The sequence below is a fragment of the Triturus cristatus genome, chromosome 8, assembly GCF_964204655.1.
Source record: "Triturus cristatus chromosome 8, aTriCri1.1, whole genome shotgun sequence".
Lineage (NCBI taxonomy): Eukaryota > Metazoa > Chordata > Amphibia > Caudata > Salamandridae > Triturus > Triturus cristatus.
In genome coordinates, this window is record NC_140591.1 from 1,621,768,987 (window position 1) to 1,621,794,466 (window position 25,480).

Below are 25,480 nucleotides of genomic sequence, written 5' to 3' on the forward strand. Positions count from 1 at the left end.
ATGACCCATTCTAATGTTCACAGAACTACACTTTTCTTTTTAAAATGTATTAAACACTTGCGTGATGAAAAATATTTTTACATGTAAGGACCAATAATAAGGAGCTGCTGAAATTTGAACTCAGGATTTCCTGTTTACGAGACAGGCGCTTTAACCACTTAGCCACAGCACCTACTTTAGTGATACAGAAGGGATCATTAATTTAGTATTGGTGATCAAATTCTGTGCCTGTGTTAAAGTGTCTTAATATGTATTCTAATGTTAAACAAGCCACGATTCCTAATCTGTAAACAAGAATAGCTATGTTGTTTTAAAAAAGAACACATTTTAAACACAATCCCATATTTTGAATAGTTTATAAATAAGTGTTTTACATATATTCATCAATATTGCTCAAATCTAGGGTTATATTTCATCTGCCTCTTGCTCATTGAAACACCTTTTTGATTTTGCAATCACAGTATTGTTACTATAATATTGAAAACACTTTCAGTTTTTATTAGGTTTAAGATGATCTGTTCAACCGAAAGATGAATCAGACTTTTCAAATTTAATTGAATCGCAGGACGACTTAATGAAAATATTTTTTTATTTAAGAATGAGGAAAGCAAGGCACTGCTGAGATTTGAACTCAGGATCTCCTGTTTACTAGACAGGCGCTTTAACCAGCTAAGCCACAGCACCCTCTTTGAAAACTCTTTAAGGAACAGTTTGCCATATGGTGTTCAAGAGAATCCTGAGTTTTTCACTTTCATAATCATTTCTCAATTCAGAAAACGCTCTACTCAACTACTTTAGACGAGGATACTGATCCTATTCATAAACACCTCATTGATATATTGCTTATCTTGTTCATAAATGTTTTAATCATGCCTTCTTTAAGAATGCATTACTTGATTTCAACTCTAGAATGATTTTTTATCTCTATTTTGCTGTTTGTCACTCTTTTTTCCCTTTTTCATTCAAAGCATTACTTTGAAAATCTTCACAATACCACGTTTTTTAGTTTTTGAATTTAAGATGACCCATTCTAATGTTCACAGAACAACACTTTTCTTTTTAAAATGTATTAAACATTTGCGTGATGAAAATTATTTTTACATGTAAGAACCAATAATAAGGTGCTGCTGAGATTTGAACTCAGGATTTCCTGTTTACAAGACAGGTGTTTTAACCACTTAGCCACAGCACCTACTTTAGTGATATAGAAGGGATCATTAATTTAGTATTGGTGATCAAATTCTGTGCCTGTGTTAAAGTGTCTTAATATGTATTCTAATGTTAAACAAGCAAGGATTCCTAATCTGTAAACAAGAATAGCTATGTTGTATTAAAAAAGAACACATTTTAAACTCAATCCCATATTTTGAATAGTTCATAAATAAGTGTTTTACATATATTCATCAAATTTGCTCAAATCTAGGGTTATATTTCATCTGCCTCTTGCTCATTGAAATACCTTTTTGATTTTGCAATCACAGTATTGTTACTAAAATATTGAAAACACTTTCAGTTTTTATTAGGTTTAAGATGATCTGTTCAACCGAAAGATAAATCAGACTTTTCTAATTTAATTGAATCGCAGGAAGAATTAATGAAAATAGTTTTTTATTGAAGAATGAGGAAAGCAAGGCACTGCTGAGATTTGAACTCAGGATTTCCTGTTTACTAGACAGGCGCTTTAACCAGCTAAGCCATAGCACCCTCTTGAAAATGCTTTAAGAAACAGTTTGCCATATGGTGTTCAAGAGAATCCTGAGTTTTTCACTTTCATAATCATTTCTCAGTTCAGAAAACGCTCTACTCAACTACTTTAGACGAGGATACTGATCCTATTGATAAACACCTCATTGATATATTGCTTATCCTGTTCATAAATGTTTACATTATGCCTTCTTTAAGAATGCATTACTTGATTTTAACTCTAGAATGATTTTTTATCTCTATTTTGCTCTTTGTCACTCTTTTTTCCCTTTTTCATTCAAAGCATTACTTTGAAAATCTTCACAATACCACGTTTTTTTGTTTTTGAATTTAAGATGACCCATTCTAATGTTCACAGAACAACACTTTTCTTTTTAAAATGTATTAAACATTTGCGTGATGAAAATTATTTTTACATGTAAGGACCAATAATAAGGTGCTGCTGAGATTTGAACTCTGGATTTCCTGTTTACGAGACAGGCGCTTTAACCACTTAGCCACAGCACTTACTTTAGTGATATAGAAGGGATCATTAATTTAGTATTGGTGATCAAATTCTGTGCCTGTGTTAAAGTGTCTTAATATGTATTCTAATGTTAAACAAGCAAGGATTCCTAATCTGTAAACAAGAATAGCTATGTTGTATTAAAAAAGAACACATTTTAAACTCAATCCCATATTTTGAATAGTTCATAAATAAGTGTTTTACATATATTCATCAAATTTGCTCAAATCTAGGGTTATATTTCATCTGCCTCTTGCTCATTGAAATACCTTTTTGATTTTGCAATCACAGTATTGTTACTATAATATTGAAAACACTTTCAGTTTTTATTAGGTTTAAGATGATCTGTTCAACCGAAAGATAAATCAGACTTTTCTAATTTAATTGAATCGCAGGAAGAAATAATGAAAATAGTTTTTTATTGAAGAATGAGGAAAGCAAGGCACTGCTGAGATTTGAACTCAGGATTTCCTGTTTACTAGACAGGCACTTTAACCAGCTAAGCCATAGCACCCTCATGAAAATGCTTTAAGAAACAGTTTGCCATATGGTGTTCAAGGGAATCCTGAGTTTTTCACTTTCATAATCATTTCTCAGTTCAGAAAACGCTCTACTCAACTACTTTAGACGAGGATACTGATCCTATTGATAAACACCTCATTGATATATTGCTTATCCTGTTCATAAATGTTTAAATTATGCCTTCTTTAAGAATGCATTACTTGATTTTAACTCTAGAATGAATTTTTTATCTCTATTTTGCTCTTTGTCACTCTTTTTTCCCTTTTTCATTCAAAGCATTACTTTGAAAATCTTCACAATACCACGTTTTTTTGTTTTTCAATTTAAGATGACCCTTTCTAATGTTCACAGAACACTTTTCTTTTTAAAATGTATTAAACATTTGTGTGATGAAAATTATTTTTACATGTAAGGACCAATAATAAGGTGCTGCTGAGATTTGAACTCAGGATTTCCTGTTTACAAGACAGGCGCTTTGAGCACTTAGCCACAGCACCTACTTTAGTGATACAGAAGGGATCATTAATTTAGTATTGGTGATCAAATTCTGTGCCTGTGTTAAAGTGTCTTAATATGTATTCTAATGTTAAACAAGCAAGGATTCCTAATCTGTAAACAAGAATAGCTATGTTGTATTAAAAAAGAACACATTTTAAACTCAATCCCATATTTTGAATAGTTCATAAATAAGTGTTTTACATATATTCATCAATATTGCTCAAATCTAGGGTTATACTTCATCTGCCTCTTGCTCATTGAAATACCTTTTTGATTTTGCAATCACATTATTGTTACTATAATATTGATAACACTTTCAGTTTTTATTAGGTTTAAGATGATCTGTTCAACCGAAAGATAAATCAGACTTTTCTAATTTAATTGAATCGCAGGACGACTTCATGAAAATAATTTTTTATTTAAGAATGAGGAAAGCAAGGCACTGCTGAGATTTGAACTCAGGATTTCCTGTTTACTAGACAGGCACTTTAACCAGCTAAGCCATAGCACCCTCATGAAAATGCTTTAAGAAACAGTTTGCCATATGGTGTTCAAGAGAATCCTGAGTTTTTCACTTTCATAATCATTTCTCAGTTCAGAAAACGCTCTACTCAACTACTTTAGACGAGGATACTGATCCTATTGATAAACACCTCATTGATATATTGCTTATCCTGTTCATAAATGTTTAAATTATGCCTTCTTTAAGAATGCATTACTTGATTTTAACTCTAGAATGATTTTTTATCTCTATTTTGCTCTTTGTCACTCTTTTTTCCCTTTTTCATTCAAAGCATTACTTTGAAAATCTTCACAATACCACGTTTTTTGGTTTTTCAATTTAAGATGACCCATTCTAATGTTCACAGAACAACACTTTTCTTTTTAAAATGTATTCAACATTTGCGTGATGAAAATTATTTTTACATGTAAGGACCAATAATAAGGTGCTGCTGAGATTTGAACTCAGGATTTCCTGTTTACAAGACAGGCGCTTTGAGCACTTAGCCACAGCACCTACTTTAGTGATACAGAAGGGATCATTAATTTAGTATTGGTGATCAAATTCTGTGCCTGTGTTAAAGTGTCTTAATATGTATTCTAATGTTAAACAAGCAAGGATTCCTAATCTGTAAACAAGAATAGCTATGTTGTATTAAAAAAGAACACATTTTAAACTCAATCCCATATTTTGAATAGTTTATAAATAAGTGTTTTGCATATATTCATCAATATTGCTCAAATCTAGGGTTATATTTCATCTGCCTCTTGCTCATTGAAATACCTTTTTGATTTTGCAATCACAGTATTGTTACTATAATATTGAAAACACTTTCAGTTTTTATTAGGTTTAAGATGATCAGTTCAACCAAAAGATAAATCAGACTTTTCTAATTTAATTGAATCGCAGGAAGAATTAATGAAAATAGTTTTTTATTTAAGAATGAGGAAAGCAAGGCACTGCTGAGATTTGAACTCAGGATTTCCTGTTTACTAGACAGGCGCTTTAACCAGCTAAGCCATAGCACCCTCTTGAAAATGCTTTAAGAAACAGTTTGCCATATGGTGTTCAAGAGAATCCTGAGTTTTTCAATTTCATAATCATTTCTCAGTTCAGAAAACGCTCTACTCAACTACTTTAGATGAGGATACTGATCCTATTCATAAACACCTCATTGATATATTGCTTATCTTGTTCATAAATGTTTTAATCATGCCTTCTTTAAGAATGCATCACTTGAATTCAACTCTAGAATGATTTTTTATCTCTATTTTGCTCTTTGTCACTCTTTTTCCCCTTTTTTATTCAAAGCATTACTTTGAAAATTTTCACAATACCAAGTTTTTTTGTTTTTCAATTTAAGATGACCCATTCTAATGTTCACAGAACAACACTTTTCTTTTTAAAATGTATTAAACATTTGCGTGATGAAAATTATTTTTACATGTAAGGACCAATAATAAGGTGCTGCTGAGATTTGAACTCAGGATTTCCTGTTTACGAGACAGGCGCTTTAACCACTTAGCCACAGCACCTACTTTAGTGATATAGAAGGGATCATTAATTTAGTATTGGTGATCAAATTATGTGCCTGTGTTAAAGTGTCTTAATATGTATTCTAATGTTAAACAAGCAAGGATTTCTAATCTGTAAACAAGAATAGCTATGTTGTATTAAAAAAGAACACATTTTAAACTCAATCCCATATTTTGAATAGTTCATAAATAAGTGTTTTACATATATTCATCAATATTGCTCAAATCTAGGGTTATACTTCATCTGCCTCTTGCTCATTGAAATAACTTTATGATTTTGCAATCACAGTATTGTTACTGTAATATTGAAAACACTTTCAGTTTTTATTAGGTTTAAGATGATCTGTTCAACCGAAAGATAAATCAGACTTTTCTAATTTAATTGAATCACAGGACGAATTAATGAAAATAGTTTTTATTTAAGAATGAGGAAAGCAAGGGACTGCTGCGATTTGAACTCAGGATCTCCTGTTTACTAGACAGCCGCTTTAACCAGCTAAGCCACAGCACCCTCTTGAAAATGCTTTAAGGAACAGTTTGCCATATGGTGTTCAAGAGAATCCTGAGTTTTTCACTTTCATAATCATTTCTCAGTTCAGAAAATGCTCTACTCAACTACTTTAGACGAGGATAGTGATCCTATTGATAAACACCTCATTGATATATTGCTTATCCTGTTCATAAATGTTTTAATTATGCCTTCTTTAAGAATGCATTACTTGATTTCAACTCTAGAATGATTTTTTATCTCTATTTTGCTCTTTGTCACTCTTTTTCCCCTTTTTTATTCAAAGCATTACTTTGAAAATTTTCCCAATACCAAGTTTTTTTGTTTTTCAATTTAAGATGACCCATTCTAATGTTCACAGAACAACACTTTTCTTTTTAAAATGTATTAAACATTTGTGTGATGAAAATTATTTTTACATGTAAGGACCAATAATAAGGTGCTGCTGAGATTTGAACTCAGGATTTCCTGTTTACGAGACAGACGCTTTAACCACTTAGCCACAGCACCTACTTTAGTGATATAGAAGGGATCATTAATTTAGTATTGGTGATCTATTCTGTACCTGTGTTAAAGTGTCTTAATATGTATTCTAATGTTAAACAAGCAAGGATTCCTAATCTGTAAACAAGAATAGCTATGTTGTATTAAAAAAGAACACATTTTAAACTCAATCCCATATTTTGAATAGTTTATAAATAAGTGTTTTACATATATTCATCAATATTGCTCAAATCTAGGGTCATATTTCATCTGCCTCTTGCTCATTGAAATACCTTTTTGATTTTTGCAATCACAGTATTGTTACTATAATACTGAAAACACTTTCAGTTTTTATTCGGTTTAAGATGATCTGTTCAACCGAAAGATAAATCAGACTTTTCTAATTTAATTGAATCGCAGGACGACTTAATGAAAATAATTTTTTATTTAAGAATGAGGAAAGCAAGGCACTGCTGAGATTTGAACTCAGGATCTCCTGTTTATTAGACAGGCGCTTTAACCAGCTAAGCCACAGCACCGTCTTGAAAATGCTTTAAGGAACAGTTTGCCATATGGTGTTCAAGAGAATCCTGAGTTTTTCACTTTCATAATCATTTCTCAGTTCAGAAAACTCTTTACTCAACTACTTTAGACGAGGATACTGATCCTATTCATAAACACCTCGTTGATATATTGCTTATCTTGTTCATAAATGTTTTAATCATGCCTTCTTTAAGAATGCATTACTTGAATTCAACTCTAGAATGATTTTTTATCTCTATTTTGCTCTTTGTCACTCTTTTTTCCCTTTTTCATTCAAAGCATTACTTTGAAAATCTTCACAATACCACGTTTTTTAGTTTTTCAATTTAAGATGACCCATTCTAATGTTCACAGAACAACACTTTTCTTTTTAAAATGTATTAAACATTTGCGTGATGAAAATTATTTTTACATGTAAGGACCAATAATAAGGTGCTGCTGAGATTTGAACTCAGGATTTCCTGTTTACGAGACAGGCACTTTAACCACTTAGCCACAGCACCTACTTTAGTGATATATAAGGGATCATTAATTTAGTATTGGTGATCTATTCTGTGCCTGTGTTAAAGTGTCTTAATATGTATTCTAATGTTAAACAAGCAAGGATTCCTAATCTGTAAACAAGAATAGCTATGTTGTATTAAAAAAGAACACATTTTAAACTCAATCCCATATTTTGAATAGTTTATAAATAAGTGTTTTACATATATTCATCAATATTGCTCAAATCTAGGGTCATATTTCATCTGCCTCTTGCTCATTGAAATACCTTTTTGATTTTTGCAATCACAGTATCGTTACTATAATATTGAAAACACTTTCAGTTTTTATTAGGTTTAAGATGATCTGTTCAACCGAAAGATAAATCAGACTTTTCTAATTTAATTGAATCGCAGGACGAATTAATGAAAATAATTTTTTATTTAAGAATGAGGAAAGCAAGGCACTGCTGAGATTTGAACTCAGGATCTCCTGTTTACTAGACAGGCGCTTTAACCAGATAAGCCACAGCACCTTCTTGAAAATGCTTTAAGGAACAGTTTGCCATATGGTGTTCAAGAGAATCCTGAGTTTTTCACTTTCATAATCATTTCTCAGTTCAGAAAACGCTCTACTCAACTACTTTAGACGAGGATACTGATCCTATTCATAAACACCTCATTGATATATTGCTTATCTTGTTCATAAATGTTTTAATCATGCCTTCTTTAAGAATGCATTACTTGAATTCAACTCTAGAATGATTTTTTATCTCTATTTTGCTCTTTGTCACTCTTTTTTAACTTTTTCATTCAAAGCATTACTTTGAAAATCTTCACAATACCACGTTTTTTAGTTTTTCAATTTAAGATGACCGATTCTAATGTTCACAGAACAACACTTTTCTTTTTAAAATGTATTAAACATTTGCGTGATGAAAATTATTTTTACATGTAAGGACCAATAATAAGGTACTGCTGAGATTTGAACTCAGAATTTCCTGTTTACAAGACAGGCACTTTAACCACTTAGCCACAGCACCTACTTTAGTGATATAGAAGGGATCATTAATTTAGTATTGGTGATCTATTCTGTGCCTGTGTTAAAGTGTCTTAATATGTATTCTAATGTTAAACAAGCAAGGATTCCTAATCTGTAAACAAGAATAGCTATGTTGTATTAAAAAAGAACACATTTTAAACTCAATCCCATATTTTGAATAGTTTATAAATAAGTGTTTTACATATATTCATCAATATTGCTCAAATCTAGGGTCATATTTCATCTGCCTCTTGCTCATTGAAATACCTTTTTGATTTTTGCAATCACAGTATTGTTACTATAATATTGAAAACACTTTCAGTTTTTATTCGGTTTAAGATGATCTGTTCAACCGAAAGATAAATCAGACTTTTCTAATTTAATTGAATCGCAGGACGAATTAATGAAAATAATTTTTTATTTAAGAATGAGGAAAGCAAGGCACTGCTGAGATTTGAACTCAGGATCTCCTGTTTACTAGACAGGCGCTTTAACCAGATAAGCCACAGCACCTTCTTGAAAATGCTTTAAGGAACAGTTTGCCATATGGTGTTCAAGAGAATCCTGAGTTTTTCACTTTCATAATCATTTCTCAGTTCAGAAAACGCTCTACTCAACTACTTTAGACGAGGATACTGATCCTATTCATAAACACCTCATTGATATATTGCTTATCTTGTTCATAAATGTTTTAATCATGCCTTCTTTAAGAATGCATTACTTGAATTCAACTCTAGAATGATTTTTTATCTCTATGTTGCTCTTTGTCACTCTTTTTTCCCTTTTTCATTCAAAGCATTACTTTGAAAATCTTCACACTACCACGTTTTTTAGTTTTTCAATTTAAGATGACCCATTCTAATGTTCACAGAACAACACTTTTCTTTTTAAAATTTATTAAACATTTGCGTGATGAAAATTATTTTTACATGTAAGGACCAATAATAAGGTGCTGCTGAGATTTGAACTCAGGATTTCCTGTTTACGAGACAGGCACATTAACCACTTAGCCACAGCACCTACTTTAGTGATATGGAAGGGATCATTAATTTAGTATTGGTGATCAAATTCTGTGCCTGTGTTAAAGTGTCTTAATATGTATTCTAATGTTAAACAAGCAAGGATTCCTAATCTGTAAACAAGAATAGCTATGTTGTATTAAAAAAGAACACATTTTAAACTCAATCCCATATTTTGAATAGTTCATAAATAAGTGTTTTACATATATTCATCAATATTGCTCAAATCTAGGGTTATATTTCATCTGCCTCTTGCTCATTGAAATACCTTTTTGATTTTGCAATCACAGTATTGTTACTATAATATTGAAAACACTTTCAGTTTTTATTAGGTTTAAGATGATCTGTTCAACCGAAAGATAAATCAGACTTTTCTAATTTAATTGAATCGCAGGACGAATTAATGAAAATAGTTTTTTATTTAAGAATGATAATATTGAAAACACTTTCAGTTTTTATTAGGTTTAAGATGATCTGTTCAACCGAAAGATAAATCAGACTTTTCTAATTTAATTGAATCGCAGGACGAATTAATGAAAATAGTTTTTTATTTAAGAATGAGGAAAGCAAGGCACTGCTGCGATTTGAACTCAGGATCTCCTGTTTACTAGACAGGCGCTTTAACCAGCTAAGCCACAGCACCCTCTTGAAAATGCTTGAAGGAACAGTTTGCCATATGGTGTTCAAGAGAATCCTAAGTTTTTCACTTTCATAAACATTTCTCAGTTCAGAAAACACTCTACTCAACTACTTTAGACGAGGATACTGATCCTATTCATAAACACCTCATTGATATATTGCTTATCTTGTTCATAAATGTTTTAATCATGCCTACTTTAAGAATGTATTACTTGAATTCAACTCTAGAATGATTTTTTATCTCTATTTTGCTCTTTGTCACTCTTTTTTCCCTTTTTCATTCAAAGAATTACTTTGAAAATCTTCACAATACCAAGTTTTTTTGTTTTTCAATTTAAGATGACCCATTCTAATGTTCACAGAACAACACTTTTCTTTTTAAAATGTATTAAACATTTGCGTGATGAAAATTATTTTTACATGTAAGGACCAATAATAAGGTGCTGCTGAGATTTGAACTCAGGATTGCCTGTATACGAGACAGGCACTTTAACCACTTAGCCACAGCACCTACTTTAGTGATATATAAGGGATCATTAATTTAGTATTGGTGATCTATTCTTTGCCTGTGTTAAAGTGTCTTAATATGTATTCTAATGTTAAACAAGCAAGGATTCCTAATCTGTAAACAAGAATAGCTATGTTGTATTAAAAAAGAACACATTTTAAACTCAATCCCATATTTTGAATAGTTTATAAATAAGTGTTTTACATATATTCATCAATATTGCTCAAATCTAGGGTCATATTTCATCTGCCTCTTGCTCATTGAAATACCTTTTTGATTTTTGCAATCACAGTATTGTTACTATAATATTGAAAACACTTTCAGTTTTTATTAGGTTTAAGATGATCTGTTCAACCGAAAGATAAATCAGACTTTTCTAATTTAATTGAATCGCAGGACGACTTAATGAAAATAATTTTTTATTTAAGAATGAGGAAAGCAAGGCACTGCTGAAATTTGAACTCAGGATCTCCTGTTTACTAGACAGGTGCTTTAACCAGCTAAGCCACAGCACCGTCTTGAAAATGCTTTAAGGAACAGTTTGCCATATGGTGTTCAAGAGAATCCTGAGTTTTTCACTTTCATAATCATTTCTCAGTTCAGAAAACGCTCTACTCAACTACTTTAGACGAGGATACTGATCCTATTCATAAACACCTCATTGATATATTGCTTATCTTGTTCATACATGTTTTAATCATGCCTTCTTTAAGAATGCATTACTTGAATTCAAATCTAGAATGATTTTTTATCTATATTTTGCTCTTTGTCACTCTTTTTTCCCTTTTTCATTCAAAGCATTACTTTGAAAATCTTCACACTACCACGTTTTTTAGTTTTTCAATTTAAGATGACCCATTCTAATGTTCACAGAACAACACTTTTCTTTTTAAAATGTATTAAACATTTGCGTGATGAAAATTATTTTTACATGTAAGGACCAATAATAAGGTGCTGCTGAGATTTGAACTCAGGATTTCCTGTTTACGAGACAGGCACTTTAACCACTTAGCCACAGCACCTACTTTAGTGATATAGAAGGGATCATTAATTTAGTATTGGTGATCAAATTCTGTGCCTGTGTTAAAGTGTCTTAATATGTATTCTAATGTTAAACAAGCAAGGATTCCTAATCTGTAAACAAGAATAGCTATGTTGTATTAAAAAAGAACACATTTTAAACTCAATCCCATATTTTGAATAGTTCATAAATAAGTGTTTTACATATATTCATCAATATTGCTCAAATCTAGGGTTATATTTCATCTGCCTCTTGCTCATTGAAATACCTTTTTGATTTTGCAATCACAGTATTGTTACTATAATATTGAAAACACTTTCAGTTTTTATTAGGTTTAAGATGATCTGTTCAACCGAAAGATAAATCAGACTTTTCTAATTTAATTGAATCGCAGGACGAATTAATGAAAATAGTTTTTTATTTAAGAATGATAATATTGAAAACACTTTCAGTTTTTATTAGGTTTAAGATGATCTGTTCAACCGAAAGATAAATCAGACTTTTCTAATTTAATTGAATCGCAGGAAGAATTAATGAAAATAGTTTTTTATTTAAGAATGAGGAAAGCAAGGCACTGCTGCGATTTGAACTCAGGATCTCCTGTTTACTAGACAGGCGCTTTAACCAGCTGAGCCACAGCAACCTCTTGAAAATGCTTTAAGGAACAGTTTGCCATATGGTGTTCAAGAGAATCCTAAGTTTTTCACTTTCATAAACATTTCTCAGTTCAGAAAACACTCTACTCAACTACTTTAGACGAGGATACTGATCCTATTCATAAACACCTCATTGATATATTGCTTATCTTGTTCATAAATGTTTTAATCATGCCTACTTTAAGAATGTATTACTTGAATTCAACTCTAGAATGATTTTTTATCTCTATTTTGCTCTTTGTCACTCTTTTTTCCCTTTTTCATTCAAAGAATTACTTTGAAAATCTTCACAATACCACGTTTTTTTGTTTTTCAATTTAAGATGACCCATTCTAATGTTCACAGAACAACACTTTTCTTTTTAAAATGTATTAAACATTTGCGTGATGAAAATTATTTTTACATGTAAGGACCAATAATAAGGTGCTGCTGAGATTTGAACTCAGGATTTCCTGTTTACGAGACAGGCACTTTAACCACTTAGCCACAGCACCTACTTTAGTGATATATAAGGGATCATTAATTTAGTATTGGTGATCTATTCTGTGCCTGTGTTAAAGTGTCTTAATATGTATTCTAATGTTAAACAAGCAAGGATTCCTAATCTGTAAACAAGAATAGCTATGTTGTATTAAAAAAGAACACATTTTAAACTCAATCCCATATTTTGAATAGTTTATAAATAAGTGTTTTACATATATTCATCAATATTGCTCAAATCTAGGGTCATATTTCATCTGCCTCTTGCTCATTGAAATACCTTTTTGATTTTTGCAATCACAGTATCGTTACTATAATATTGAAAACACTTTCAGTTTTTATTAGGTTTAAGATGATCTGTTCAACCGAAAGATAAATCAGACTTTTCTAATTTAATTGAATCGCAGGACGAATTAATGAAAATAGTTTTTTATTTAAGAATGATAATATTGAAAACACTTTCAGTTTTTATTAGGTTTAAGATGATCTGTTCAACCGAAAGATAAATCAGACTTTTCTAATTTAATTGAATCGCAGGACGAATTAATGAAAATAGTTTTTTATTTAAGAATGAGGAAAGCAAGGCACTGCTGCGATTTGAACTCAGGATCTCCTGTTTACTAGACAGGCGCTTTAACCAGCTAAGCCACAGCACCCTCTTGAAAATGCTTTAAGGAACAGTTTGCCATATGGTGTTCAAGAGAATCCTAAGTTTATCACTTTCATAAACATTTCTCAGTTCAGAAAACACTCTACTCAACTACTTTAGACGAGGATACTGATCCTATTCATAAACACCTCATTGATATATTGCTTATTTTGTTCATAAATGTTTTAATCATGCCTACTTTAAGAATTTATTACTTGAATTCAACTCTAGAATGATTTTTTATCTCTATTTTGCTCTTTGTCACTCTTTTTTCCCTTTTTCATTCAAAGAATTACTTTGAAAATCTTCACAATACCACGTTTTTTTGTTTTTCAATTTAAGATGACCCATTCTAATGTTCACAGAACAACACTTTTCTTTTTAAAATGTATTAAACATTTGCGTGATGAAAATTATTTTTACATGTAAGGACCAATAATAAGGTGCTGCTGAGATTTGAACTCAGGATTTCCTGTTTACGAGACAGGCACTTTAACCACTTAGCCACAGCACCTACTTTAGTGATATATAAGGGATCATTAATTTAGTATTGGTGATCTATTCTGTGCCTGTGTTAAAGTGTCTTAATATGTATTCTAATGTTAAACAAGCAAGGATTCCTAATCTGTAAACAAGAATAGCTATGTTGTATTAAAAAAGAACACATTTTAAACTCAATCCCATATTTTGAATAGTTTATAAATAAGTGTTTTACATATATTCATCAATATTGCTCAAATCTAGGGTCATATTTCATCTGCCTCTTGCTCATTGAAATACCTTTTTGATTTTTGCAATCACAGTATTGTTACTATAATATTGAAAACACTTTCAGTTTTTATTAGGTTTAAGATGATCTGTTCAACCGAAAGATAAATCAGACTTTTCTAATTTAATTGAATCGCAGGACGAATTAATGAAAATAATTTTTTATTTAAGAATGAGGAAAGCAAGGCACTGCTGAGATTTGAACTCAGGATCTCCTGTTTACTAGACAGGCGCTTTAACCAGCTAAGCCACAGCACCTTCTTGAAAATGCTTTAAGGAACAGTTTGCCATATGGTGTTCAAGAGAATCCTGAGTTTTTCACTTTCATAATCATTTCTCAGTTCAGAAAACGCTCTACTCAACTACTTTAGACGAGGATACTGATCCTATTCATAAACACCTCATTGATATATTGCTTATCTTGTTCATAAATGTTTTAATCATGCCTTCTTTAAGAATGCATTACTTGAATTCAACTCTAGAATGATTTTTTATCTCTATTTTGCTCTTTGTCACTCTTTTTTCCCTTTTTCATTCAAAGCATTACTTTGAAAATCTTCACAATACCACGTTTTTTAGTTTTTCAATTTAAGATGACCCATTCTAATGTTCACAGAACAACACTTTTCTTCTTAAAATGTATTAAACATTTGCGTGATGAAAATTATTTTTACATGTAAGCACCAATAATAGGGTGCTGCTGAGATTTGAAATCAGAATTTCCTGTTTACAAGACAGGCACTTTAACCACTTAGCCACAGCACCTACTTTAGTGATATAGAAGGGATCATTAATTTAGTATTGGTGATCTATTCTGTGCCTGTGTTAAAGTGTCTTAATATGTATTCTAATGTTAAACAAGCAAGGATTCCTAATCTGTAAACAAGAATAGCTATGTTGTATTAAAAAAGAACACATTTTAAACTCAATCCCATATTTTGAATAGTTTATAAATAAGTGTTTTACATATATTCATCAATATTGCTCAAATCTAGGGTCATATTTCATCTGCCTCTTGCTCATTGAAATACCTTTTTGATTTTTGCAATCACAGTATTGTTACTATAATATTGAAAACACTTTCAGTTTTTATTCGGTTTAAAATGATCTGTTCAACCGAAAGATAAATCAGACTTTTCTAATTTAATTGAATCGCAGGACGACTTAATGAAAATAAGTTTTTATTTGAGAATGAGGAAAGCAAGGCACTGCTGAAATTTGAACTCAGGATCTCCTGTTTACTAGACAGGTGCTTTAACCAGCTAAGCCACAGCACCGTCTTGAAAATGCTTTAAGGAACAGTTTGCCATATGGTGTTCAAGAGAATCCTGAGTTTTTCTCTTTCATAATCATTTCTCAGTTCAGAAAACGCTCTACTCAACTACTTTAGACGAGGATACTGATCCTATTCATAAACACCTCATTGATATATTGCTTATCTTGTTCATAAATGTTTTAATCATGCCTTCTTTAAGAATGTATTACTTGAATTCAACTCTAGAATGATTTTTTATCTCTATTTTGCTCTTTGTCACTCTTTTTTCCCTTTTTCATTCAAAGCATTACTTTGAAAATCTTCACACTACCACGTTTTTTAGTTTTTCAATTTAAGATGACCCATTCTAATGTTCACAGAACAACACTTTTCTTTTTAAAATGTATTAAACATTTGCGTGATGAAAATTATTTTTACATGTAAGGACCAATAATAAGGTGCTGCTGAGATTTGAACTCAGGATTTCCTGTTTTACGAGACAGGCACTTTAACCACTTAGCCACAGCACCTACTTTAGTGATATAGAAGGGATCATTAATTTAGTATTGGTGATCAAATTCTGTGCCTGTGTTAAAGTGTCTTAATATGTATTCTAATGTTAAACAAGCAAGGATTCCTAATCTGTAAACAAGAATAGCTATGTTGTATTAAAAAAGAACACATTTTAAACTCAATCCCATATTTTGAATAGTTCATAAATAAGTGTTTTACATATATTTATCAATATTGCTCAAATGTAGGGTTATATTTCATCTGCCTCTTGCTCATTGAAATACCTTTTTGATTTTGCAATCACAGTATTGTTACTATAATATTGAAAACACTTTCAGTTTTTATTAGGTTTAAGATGATCTGTTCAACCGAAAGATAAATCAGACTTTTCTAATTTAATTGAATCGCAGGACGAATTAATGAAAATTGTTTTTTATTTAAGAATGATAATATTGAAAACACTTTCAGTTTTTATTAGGTTTAAGATGATCTGTTCAACCGAAAGATAAATCAGACTTTTCTAATTTAATTGAATCGCAGGACGAATTAATGAAAATAGGTTTTTTATTTAAGAATGAGGAAAGCAAGGCACTGCTGCGATTTGAACTCAGGATCTCCTGTTTACTAGACAGGCGCTTTAACCAGCTAAGCCACAGCACCCTCTTGAAAATGCTTTAAGGAACAGTTTGCCATATGGTGTTCAAGAGAATCCTAAGTTTTTCACTTTCATAAACATTTCTCAGTTCAGAAAACACTCTACTCAACTACTTTAGACGAGGATACTGATCCTATTCATAAACACCTCATTGATATATTGCTTATCTTGTTCATAAATGTTTTAATCATGCCTACTTTAAGAATTTATTACTTGAATTCAACTCTAGAATGATTTTTTATCTCTATTTTGCTCTTTGTCACTCTTTTTTCCCTTTTTCATTCAAAGAATTACTTTGAAAATCTTCACAATACCACGTTTTTTTGTTTTTCAATTTAAGATGACCCATTCTAATGTTCACAGAACAACACTTTTCTTTTTAAAATGTATTAAACATTTGCGTGATGAAAATTATTTTTACATGTAAGGACCAATAATAAGGTGCGGCTGAGATTTGAACTCAGGATTTCCTGTTTACGAGACATACACTTTAACCACTTAGCCACAGCACCTACTTTAGTGATATATAAGGGATCATTAATTTAGTATTGGTGATCTATTCTGTGCCTGTGTTAAAGTGTCTTAATATGTATTCTAATGTTAAACAAGCAAGGATTCCTAATCTGTAAACAAGAATAGCTATGTTGTATTAAAAAAGAACACATTTTAAACTCAATCCCATATTTTGAATAGTTTATAAATAAGTGTTTTACATATATTCATCAATATTGCTCAAATCTAGGGTCATATTTCATCTGCCTCTTGCTCATTGAAATACTTTTTTGATTTTTGCAATCACAGTATTTTTACGATAATATTGAAAACACTTTCAGTTTTTATTAGGTTTAAGATGATCTGTTCAACCGAAAGATAAATCAGACTTTTCTAATTTAATTGAATCGCAGGACGAATTAATGAAAATATTTTTTTATTTAAGAATGAGGAAAGCAAGGCACTGCTGAGATTTGAACTCAGGATCTCCTGTTTACTAGACAGGCGCTTTAACCAGCTAAGCCACAGCACCCTCTTGAAAATGCTTTAAGGAACAGTTTGCCATTTGGTGTTCAAGAGAATCCTAAGTTTTTCACTTTCATAAACATTTCTCAGTTCAGAAAACACTCTACTCAACTACTTTAGACGAGGATACTGATCCTATTCATAAACACCTCATTGATATATTGCTTATCTTGTTCATAAATGTTTTAATCATGCCTACTTTAAGAATTTATTACTTGAATTTAACTCTAGAATGATTTTTTATCTCTATTTTGCTCTTTGTCACTCTTTTTTCCCTTTTTCATTCAAAGAATTACTTTGAAAATCTTCACAATACCACGTTTTTTTGTTTTTCAATTTAAGATGACCCATTCTAATGTTCACAGAACAACACTTTTCTTTTTAAAATGTATTAAACATTTGCGTGATGAAAATTATTTTTACATGTAAGGACCAATAATAAGGTGCTGCTGAGATTTGAACTCTGGATTTCCTGTTTACGAGACAGGCACTTTAACCACTTAGCCACAGCACCTACTTTAGTGATATATAAGGGATCATTAATTTAGTATTGGTGATCTATTCTGTGCCTGTGTTAAAGTGTCTTAATATGTATTCTAATGTTAAACAAGCAAGGATTCCTAATCTGTAAACAAGAATAGCTATGTTGTATTAAAAAAGAACACATTTTAAACTCAATCCCATATTTTGAATAGTTTATAAATAAGTGTTTTACATATATTCATCAATATTGCTCAAATCTAGGGTCATATTTCATCTGCCTCTTGCTCATTGAAATACCTTTTTGATTTTTGCAATCACAGTATTGTTACTATAATATTGAAAACACTTTCATTTTTTATTAGGTTTAAGATGATCTGTTCAACCGAAAGATAAATCAGACTTTTCTAATTTAATTGAATCGCAGGACGACTTAATGAAAATAATTTTTTATTTAAGAATGAGGAAAGCAAGGCACTGCTGAGATTTGAAATCAGGATCTCCTGTTTACTAGACAGGCGCTTTAACCAGCTAAGCCACTGCACCGTCTTGAAAATGCTTTAAGGAACAGTTTGCCATATGGTGTTCAAGAGAATCCTGAGTTTTTCACTTTCATAATCATTTCTCAGTTCAGAAAACGCTCTACTCAACTACTTTAAACGAGGATACTGATCCTATTCATAAACACCTCATTGATATATTGCTTATCTTGTTCATAAATGTTTTAATCATGCCTTCTTTAAGAATGCATTACTTGAATTCAACTCTAGAATGATTTTTTATCTCTATTTTGCTCTTTGTCACTCTTTTTTCCCTTTTTCATTCAAAGCATTACTTTGAAAATCTTCACAATACCACGTTTTTTAGTTTTTCAATTTAAGATGACCCATTCTAATGTTCACAGAACAACACTTTTCTTTTTAAAATGTATTAAACATTTGCGTGATGAAAATTATTTTTACATGTAAGGACCAATAATAAGGTGCTACTGAGATTTGAACTCAGGATTTCCTGTTTACGAGACAGGCACTTTAACCACTTAGCCACAGCACCTACTTTAGTGATATAGAAGGGATCATTAATTTAGTATTGGTGATCAAATTCTGTGCCTGTGTTAAAGTGTCTTCATATGTATTCTAATGTTAAACAAGCAAGGATTCCTAATCTGTAAAAATAATAGCTATTTTGTATTGCAAAAGAACACATTTTAAACTCAATCCCATATTTTGAATAGTTCATAAATAAGTGTTTTACATATATTCATCAATATTGCTCAAATCTAGGGTCATATTTCATCTGCCTCTTGCTCATTGAAATAACTTTTTGATTTTGCAATCACAGTATTGTTACTGTAATATTGAAAACACTTTCAGTTTTTATTAGGTTTAAGATGATCTGTTCAACCGAAAGATAAATCAGACTTTTCTAATTTAATTTAATCGCAGGACGAATTAATGAAAATAGTTTTTTATTTAAGAATGAGGAAAGCAAGGCACTGCTGCGATTTGAACTCAGGATCTCCTGTTTACTAGACAGGCGCTTTAACCAGCTAAGCCACAGCACCCTCTTGAAAATGCTTTAAGGAACAGTTTGCCATATGGTGTTCAAGAGAATCCTGAGTTTTTCACTTTCATAAACATTTCTCAGTTCAGAAAACACTCTACTCAACTACTTTAGACGAGGATACTGATCCTATTCATAAACACCTCATTGATATATTGCTTATCTTGTTCATAAATGTTTTAATCATGCCTACTTTAATAATTTATTACTTGAATTCAACTCTAGAATGATTTTTTATCTCTATTTTGCTCTTTGTCACTCTTTTTTCCCTTTTTCATTCAAAGAATTACTTTGAAAATCTTCACAATACCACTTTTTTTTGTTTTTCAATTTAAGATGACCCTTTCTAATGTTCACAGAACAACACTTTTCGTTTTAAAATGTATTAAACATTTGCGTGATGAAAATTATTTTTACATGTAAGGACCAATAATAAGGTGCTGCTGAGATTTGAAATCAGAATTTCCTGTTTACAAGACAGGCACTTTAACCACTTAGCCACAGCACCTACTTTAGTGATATAGAAGGGATCATTAATTTAGTATTGGTGATCTATTCTGTGCCTGTGTTAAAGTGTCTTAATATGTATTCTAATGTTAAACAAGCAAGGATTCCTAATCTGTAAACAAGAATAGCTATGTTGTATTAAAAAAGAACACATTTTAAACTCAATCCCATATTTTGAATAGTTCATAAATAAGTGTTTTACATATATTCATCAATATTGCTCAAATCTAGGGTTATATTTCATCTGCCTCTTGCTCATTGAAATACCTTTTTGATTTTGCAATCACAGTATTGTTACTATAATATTGAAAGTGTTGAAAACACTTTCAGTTTTTATTAGATTTAAGATGATCTGTTCAACCGAAAGATAAATCAGACTTTTCTAATTTAATTGAATCGCAGGACGAATTAATGAAAATAGTTTTTTATTGAAGAATGAGGAAAGCAAGGCACTGCTGAGATTTGAACTCAGGATCTCCTGTTTACTAGACAGGCGCTTTAACCAGCTAAGCCACAGGACCCTCTTGAAAATGCTTTAAGGAACAGTTTGCCATATGGTGTTCAAGAGAATCCTGAGTTTTTCACTTTCATAATAATTTCTCAGTTCAGAAAACGCTCTACTCAACTACTTTAGATGAGGATACTGATCCTATTGATAAACACCTCATCGATATATTGCTTATCCTGTTCATAAATGTTTTAATTATGCCTTCTTTAAGAATGCATTACTTGATTTCAACTCTAGAATGATTTTTTATCTCTATTTTGCTCTTTGTCACTCTTTTTTCCCTTTTTCATTCAAAGCATTACTTTGAAAATCTTCACAATACCACGTTTTTTAGTTTTTCAATTTAAGATGACCCATTCTGATGTTCACAGAACAACACTTTTCTTTTTAAAATGTATTAAACATTTACGTGATGAAAATTATTTTTACATGTAAGGACCAATAATAAGGTGCTGCTGAGATTTGAAGTCAGGATTTCCTGTTTACGAGACAGGCACTTTAACCACTTAGCCACTGCACCTACTTTAGTGAAACAGAAGAGATCATTAATTTAGTATTGGTGATCAAATTCTGTGCCTGTGTTAAAGTGTCTTAATATGTATTCTAATGTTAAACAAGCAAGGATTCCTAATTTGTAAACAAGAATAGCTATGTTGTATTAAAAAAGAACACATTTTAAACTCAATCCCATATTTTGAATAGTTTATAAATAAGTGTTTTACATATACTCATCAATATTGCTCAAATCTAGGGTCATATTTCATCTGCCTCTTGCTCATTGAAATACCTTTTTGATTTTTGCAATCACAGTATTGTTACTATAATATTGAAAACACTTTCAGTTTTTATTTGGTTTAAGATGATCTGTTCAACCGAAAGATAAATCAGACTTTTCTAATTTAATTGAATCGCAGGACGACTTAATGAAAATAATTTTTTATTTAAGAATGAGGAAAGCAAGGCACTGCTGAAATTTGAACTCAGGATCGCCTGTTTACTAGACAGGCGCTTTAACCAGCTAAGCCACAGCACCCTCTTGAAAATGCTTTAAGGAACAGTTTGCCATATGGTGTTCAAGAGAATCCTGAGTTTTTCACTTTCATAATAATTTCTCAGTTCAGAAAACGCTCTACTCAACTACTTCAGATAAGGATACTGATCCTATTGATAAACACCTCATCGATATATTGCTTATCCTGTTCATAAATGTTTTAATTATGCCTTCTTTAAGAATGCATTACTTGATTTCAACTCTAGAATGATTTTTTATCTCTATTTTGCTCTTTGTCACTCTTTTTTCCCTTTTTCATTCAAAGCATTACTTTGAAAATCTTCACAATACCACGTTTTTTAGTTTTTCAATTTAAGATGACCCATTCTGATGTTCACAGAACAACACTTTTCTTTTTAAAATGTATTAAACATTTACGTGATGAAAATTATTTTTACATGTAAGGACCAATAATAAGGTGCTGCTGAGATTTGAAGTCAGGATTTCCTGTTTACGAGACAGGCGCTTTAACCACTTAGCCACTGTACCTACTTTAGTGAAACAGAAGAGATCATTAATTTAGTATTGGTGATCAAATTCTGTGCCTGTGTTAAAGTGTCTTAATATGTATTCTAATGTTAAACAAGCAAGGATTCCTAATCTGTAAACAAGAATAGCTATGTTGTATTAAAAAAGAACACATTTTAAACTCAATCCCATATTTTGAATAGTTTATAAATAAGTGTTTTACATATATTCATCAATATTGCTCAAATCTAGGGTCATATTTCATCTGCCTCTTGCTCATTGAAATACCTTTTTGATTTTTGCAATCACAGTATTGTTACTATAATATTGAAAACACTTTCAGTTTTTATTCGGTTTAAGATGATCTGTTCAACCGAAAGATAAATCAGACTTTTCTAATTTAATTGAATCGCAGGACGACTTAATGAAAATAATTTTTTATTTAAGAATGAGGAAAGCAAGGCACTGCTGAAATTTGAACTCAGGATCTCCTGTTTACTAGACAGGTGCTTTAACCAGCTAAGCCACAGCACCGTCTTGAAAATGCTTTAAGGAACAGTTTGCCATATGGTGTTCAAGAGAATCCTGAGTTTTTCACTTTCATAATCATTTCTCAGTTCAGAAAACGCTCTACTCAACTACTTTAGACGAGGATACTGATCCTATTCATAAACACCTCATTGATATATTGCTTATCTTGTTCATAAATGTTTTAATCATGCCTTCTTTAAGAATGCATTACTTGAATTCAACTCTAGAATGATTTTTTATCTCTATTTTGCTCTTTGTCACTCTTTTTTCCCTTTTTCATTCAAAGCATTACTTTGAAAATCTTCACACTACCACGTTTTTTAGTTTTTCAATTTAAGATGACCCATTCTAATGTTCACAGAACAACACTTTTCTTTTTAAAATGTATTAAACATTTGCGTGATGAAAATTATTTTTACATGTAAGGACCAATAATAAGGTGCTGCTGAGATTTGAACTCAGGATTTCCTGTTTACGAGACAGGCACTTTAACCACTTAGCCACAGCACCTACTTTAGTGATATAGAAGGGATCATTAATTTAGTATTGGTGATCAAATTCTGTGCCTGTGTTAAAGTGTCTTAATATGTATTCTAATGTTAAACAAGCAAGGATTCCTAATCTGTAAACAAGAATAGCTATGTTGTATTAAAAAAGAACACATTTTAAACTCAATCCCATATTTTGAATAGTTCATAAATAAGTGTTTTACATATATTCATCAATATTGCTCAAATCTAGGGTTATACTTCATCTGCCTCTTGCTCATTGAAATACCTTTTTGATTTTGCAATCACAGTATTGTTACTATAATATTGAAAACACTTTCAGTTTTTATTAGGTTTAAGATGATCTGTTCAACCGAAAGATAAATCAGACTTTTCTAATTTAATTGAATCGCAGGACGAATTAATGAAAATAGTTTTTTATTTAAGAATGATAATATTGAAAACACTTTCAGTTTTTATTAGGTTTAAGATGATCTGTTCAACCGAAAGATAAATCAGACTTTTCTAATTTAATTGAATCGCAGGACGAATTAATGAAAATAGTTTTTTATTTAAGAATGAGGAAAGCAAGGCACTGCTGCGATTTGAACTCAGGATCTCCTGTTTACTAGACAGGCGCTTTAACCAGCTAAGCCACAGCACCCTCTTGAAAATGCTTTAAGGAACAGTTTGCCATATGGTGTTCAAGAGAATCCTAAGTTTATCACTTTCATAAACATTTCTCAGTTCAGAAAACACTCTACTCAACTACTTTAGACGAGGATACTGATCCTATTCATAAACACCTCATTGATATATTGCTTATTTTGTTCATAAATGTTTTAATCATGCCTACTTTAAGAATTTATTACTTGAATTCAACTCTAGAATGATTTTTTATCTCTATTTTGCTCTTTGTCACTCTTTTTTCCCTTTTTCATTCAAAGAATTACTTTGAAAATCTTCACAATACCACGTTTTTTTGTTTTTCAATTTAAGATGACCCATTCTAATGTTCACAGAACAACACTTTTCTTTTTAAAATGTATTAAACATTTGCGTGATGAAAATTATTTTTACATGTAAGGACCAATAATAAGGTGCTGCTGAGATTTGAACTCAGGATTTCCTGTTTACGAGACAGGCACTTTAACCACTTAGCCACAGCACCTACTTTAGTGATATATAAGGGATCATTAATTTAGTATTGGTGATCTATTCTGTGCCTGTGTTAAAGTGTCTTAATATGTATTCTAATGTTAAACAAGCAAGGATTCCTAATCTGTAAACAAGAATAGCTATGTTGTATTAAAAAAGAACACATTTTAAACTCAATCCCATATTTTGAATAGTTTATAAATAAGTGTTTTACATATATTCATCAATATTGCTCAAATCTAGGGTCATATTTCATCTGCCTCTTGCTCATTGAAATACCTTTTTGATTTTTGCAATCACAGTATTGTTACTATAATATTGAAAACACTTTCAGTTTTTATTAGGTTTAAGATGATCTGTTCAACCGAAAGATAAATCAGACTTTTCTAATTTAATTGAATCGCAGGACGAATTAATGAAAATAATTTTTTATTTAAGAATGAGGAAAGCAAGGCACTGCTGAGATTTGAACTCAGGATCTCCTGTTTACTAGACAGGCGCTTTAACCAGCTAAGCCACAGCACCTTCTTGAAAATGCTTTAAGGAACAGTTTGCCATATGGTGTTCAAGAGAATCCTGAGTTTTTCACTTTCATAATCATTTCTCAGTTCAGAAAACGCTCTACTCAACTACTTTAGACGAGGATACTGATCCTATTCATAAACACCTCATTGATATATTGCTTATCTTGTTCATAAATGTTTTAATCATGCCTTCTTTAAGAATGCATTACTTGAATTCAACTCTAGAATGATTTTTTATCTCTATTTTGCTCTTTGTCACTCTTTTTTCCCTTTTTCATTCAAAGCATTACTTTGAAAATCTTCACAATACCACGTTTTTTAGTTTTTCAATTTAAGATGACCCATTCTAATGTTCACAGAACAACACTTTTCTTCTTAAAATGTATTAAACATTTGCGTGATGAAAATTATTTTTACATGTAAGGACCAATAATAAGGTGCTGCTGAGATTTGAACTCAGGATTTCCTGTTTTACGAGACAGGCACTTTAACCACTTAGCCACAGCACCTACTTTAGTGATATAGAAGGGATCATTAATTTAGTATTGGTGATCACATTCTGTGCCTGTGTTAAAGTGTCTTAATATGTATTCTAATGTTAAACAAGCAAGGATTCCTAATCTGTAAACAAGAATAGCTATGTTGTATTAAAAAAGAATACATTTTAAACTCAATCCCATATTTTGAATAGTTCATAAATA

The 25,480-nt window shown here is 31.0% G+C and overlaps 16 non-coding genes across 16 annotated transcripts; all 16 read right to left on the reverse strand.

The window, feature by feature from the left end:
- Positions 1-610: 610 nt before the first annotated feature.
- TRNAT-AGU (transfer RNA threonine (anticodon AGU)) lies at positions 611-684 on the reverse strand. The gene has a single exon. It is a non-coding gene; the product is annotated as a tRNA-Thr (tRNA).
- Positions 685-5,193: 4,509 nt separating this feature from the next.
- TRNAT-CGU (transfer RNA threonine (anticodon CGU)) lies at positions 5,194-5,266 on the reverse strand. The gene has a single exon. It is a non-coding gene; the product is annotated as a tRNA-Thr (tRNA).
- Positions 5,267-6,211: 945 nt separating this feature from the next.
- TRNAT-CGU (transfer RNA threonine (anticodon CGU)) lies at positions 6,212-6,284 on the reverse strand. Its single transcript has one exon. It is a non-coding gene; the product is annotated as a tRNA-Thr (tRNA).
- Positions 6,285-7,230: 946 nt separating this feature from the next.
- On the reverse strand, positions 7,231-7,303 carry TRNAT-CGU (transfer RNA threonine (anticodon CGU)). The gene has a single exon. It is a non-coding gene; the product is annotated as a tRNA-Thr (tRNA).
- Positions 7,304-10,417: 3,114 nt separating this feature from the next.
- TRNAT-CGU (transfer RNA threonine (anticodon CGU)) lies at positions 10,418-10,490 on the reverse strand. Its single transcript has one exon. It is a non-coding gene; the product is annotated as a tRNA-Thr (tRNA).
- A 946-nt stretch (positions 10,491-11,436) lies between these two features.
- TRNAT-CGU (transfer RNA threonine (anticodon CGU)) lies at positions 11,437-11,509 on the reverse strand. The gene has a single exon. It is a non-coding gene; the product is annotated as a tRNA-Thr (tRNA).
- Positions 11,510-12,585: 1,076 nt separating this feature from the next.
- Positions 12,586-12,658, reverse strand: TRNAT-CGU (transfer RNA threonine (anticodon CGU)). The gene has a single exon. It is a non-coding gene; the product is annotated as a tRNA-Thr (tRNA).
- Positions 12,659-13,734: 1,076 nt separating this feature from the next.
- On the reverse strand, positions 13,735-13,807 carry TRNAT-CGU (transfer RNA threonine (anticodon CGU)). The gene has a single exon. It is a non-coding gene; the product is annotated as a tRNA-Thr (tRNA).
- Positions 13,808-14,245: 438 nt separating this feature from the next.
- TRNAT-AGU (transfer RNA threonine (anticodon AGU)) lies at positions 14,246-14,319 on the reverse strand. Its single transcript has one exon. It is a non-coding gene; the product is annotated as a tRNA-Thr (tRNA).
- A 1,453-nt stretch (positions 14,320-15,772) lies between these two features.
- Positions 15,773-15,846, reverse strand: TRNAT-CGU (transfer RNA threonine (anticodon CGU)). The gene has a single exon. It is a non-coding gene; the product is annotated as a tRNA-Thr (tRNA).
- Positions 15,847-17,434: 1,588 nt separating this feature from the next.
- On the reverse strand, positions 17,435-17,508 carry TRNAT-AGU (transfer RNA threonine (anticodon AGU)). Its single transcript has one exon. It is a non-coding gene; the product is annotated as a tRNA-Thr (tRNA).
- A 1,453-nt stretch (positions 17,509-18,961) lies between these two features.
- Positions 18,962-19,034, reverse strand: TRNAT-CGU (transfer RNA threonine (anticodon CGU)). The gene has a single exon. It is a non-coding gene; the product is annotated as a tRNA-Thr (tRNA).
- A 4,012-nt stretch (positions 19,035-23,046) lies between these two features.
- On the reverse strand, positions 23,047-23,119 carry TRNAT-CGU (transfer RNA threonine (anticodon CGU)). The gene has a single exon. It is a non-coding gene; the product is annotated as a tRNA-Thr (tRNA).
- Positions 23,120-24,195: 1,076 nt separating this feature from the next.
- On the reverse strand, positions 24,196-24,268 carry TRNAT-CGU (transfer RNA threonine (anticodon CGU)). The gene has a single exon. It is a non-coding gene; the product is annotated as a tRNA-Thr (tRNA).
- A 438-nt stretch (positions 24,269-24,706) lies between these two features.
- TRNAT-AGU (transfer RNA threonine (anticodon AGU)) lies at positions 24,707-24,780 on the reverse strand. The gene has a single exon. It is a non-coding gene; the product is annotated as a tRNA-Thr (tRNA).
- A 434-nt stretch (positions 24,781-25,214) lies between these two features.
- TRNAT-CGU (transfer RNA threonine (anticodon CGU)) lies at positions 25,215-25,288 on the reverse strand. Its single transcript has one exon. It is a non-coding gene; the product is annotated as a tRNA-Thr (tRNA).
- Positions 25,289-25,480: the final 192 nt, after the last annotated feature.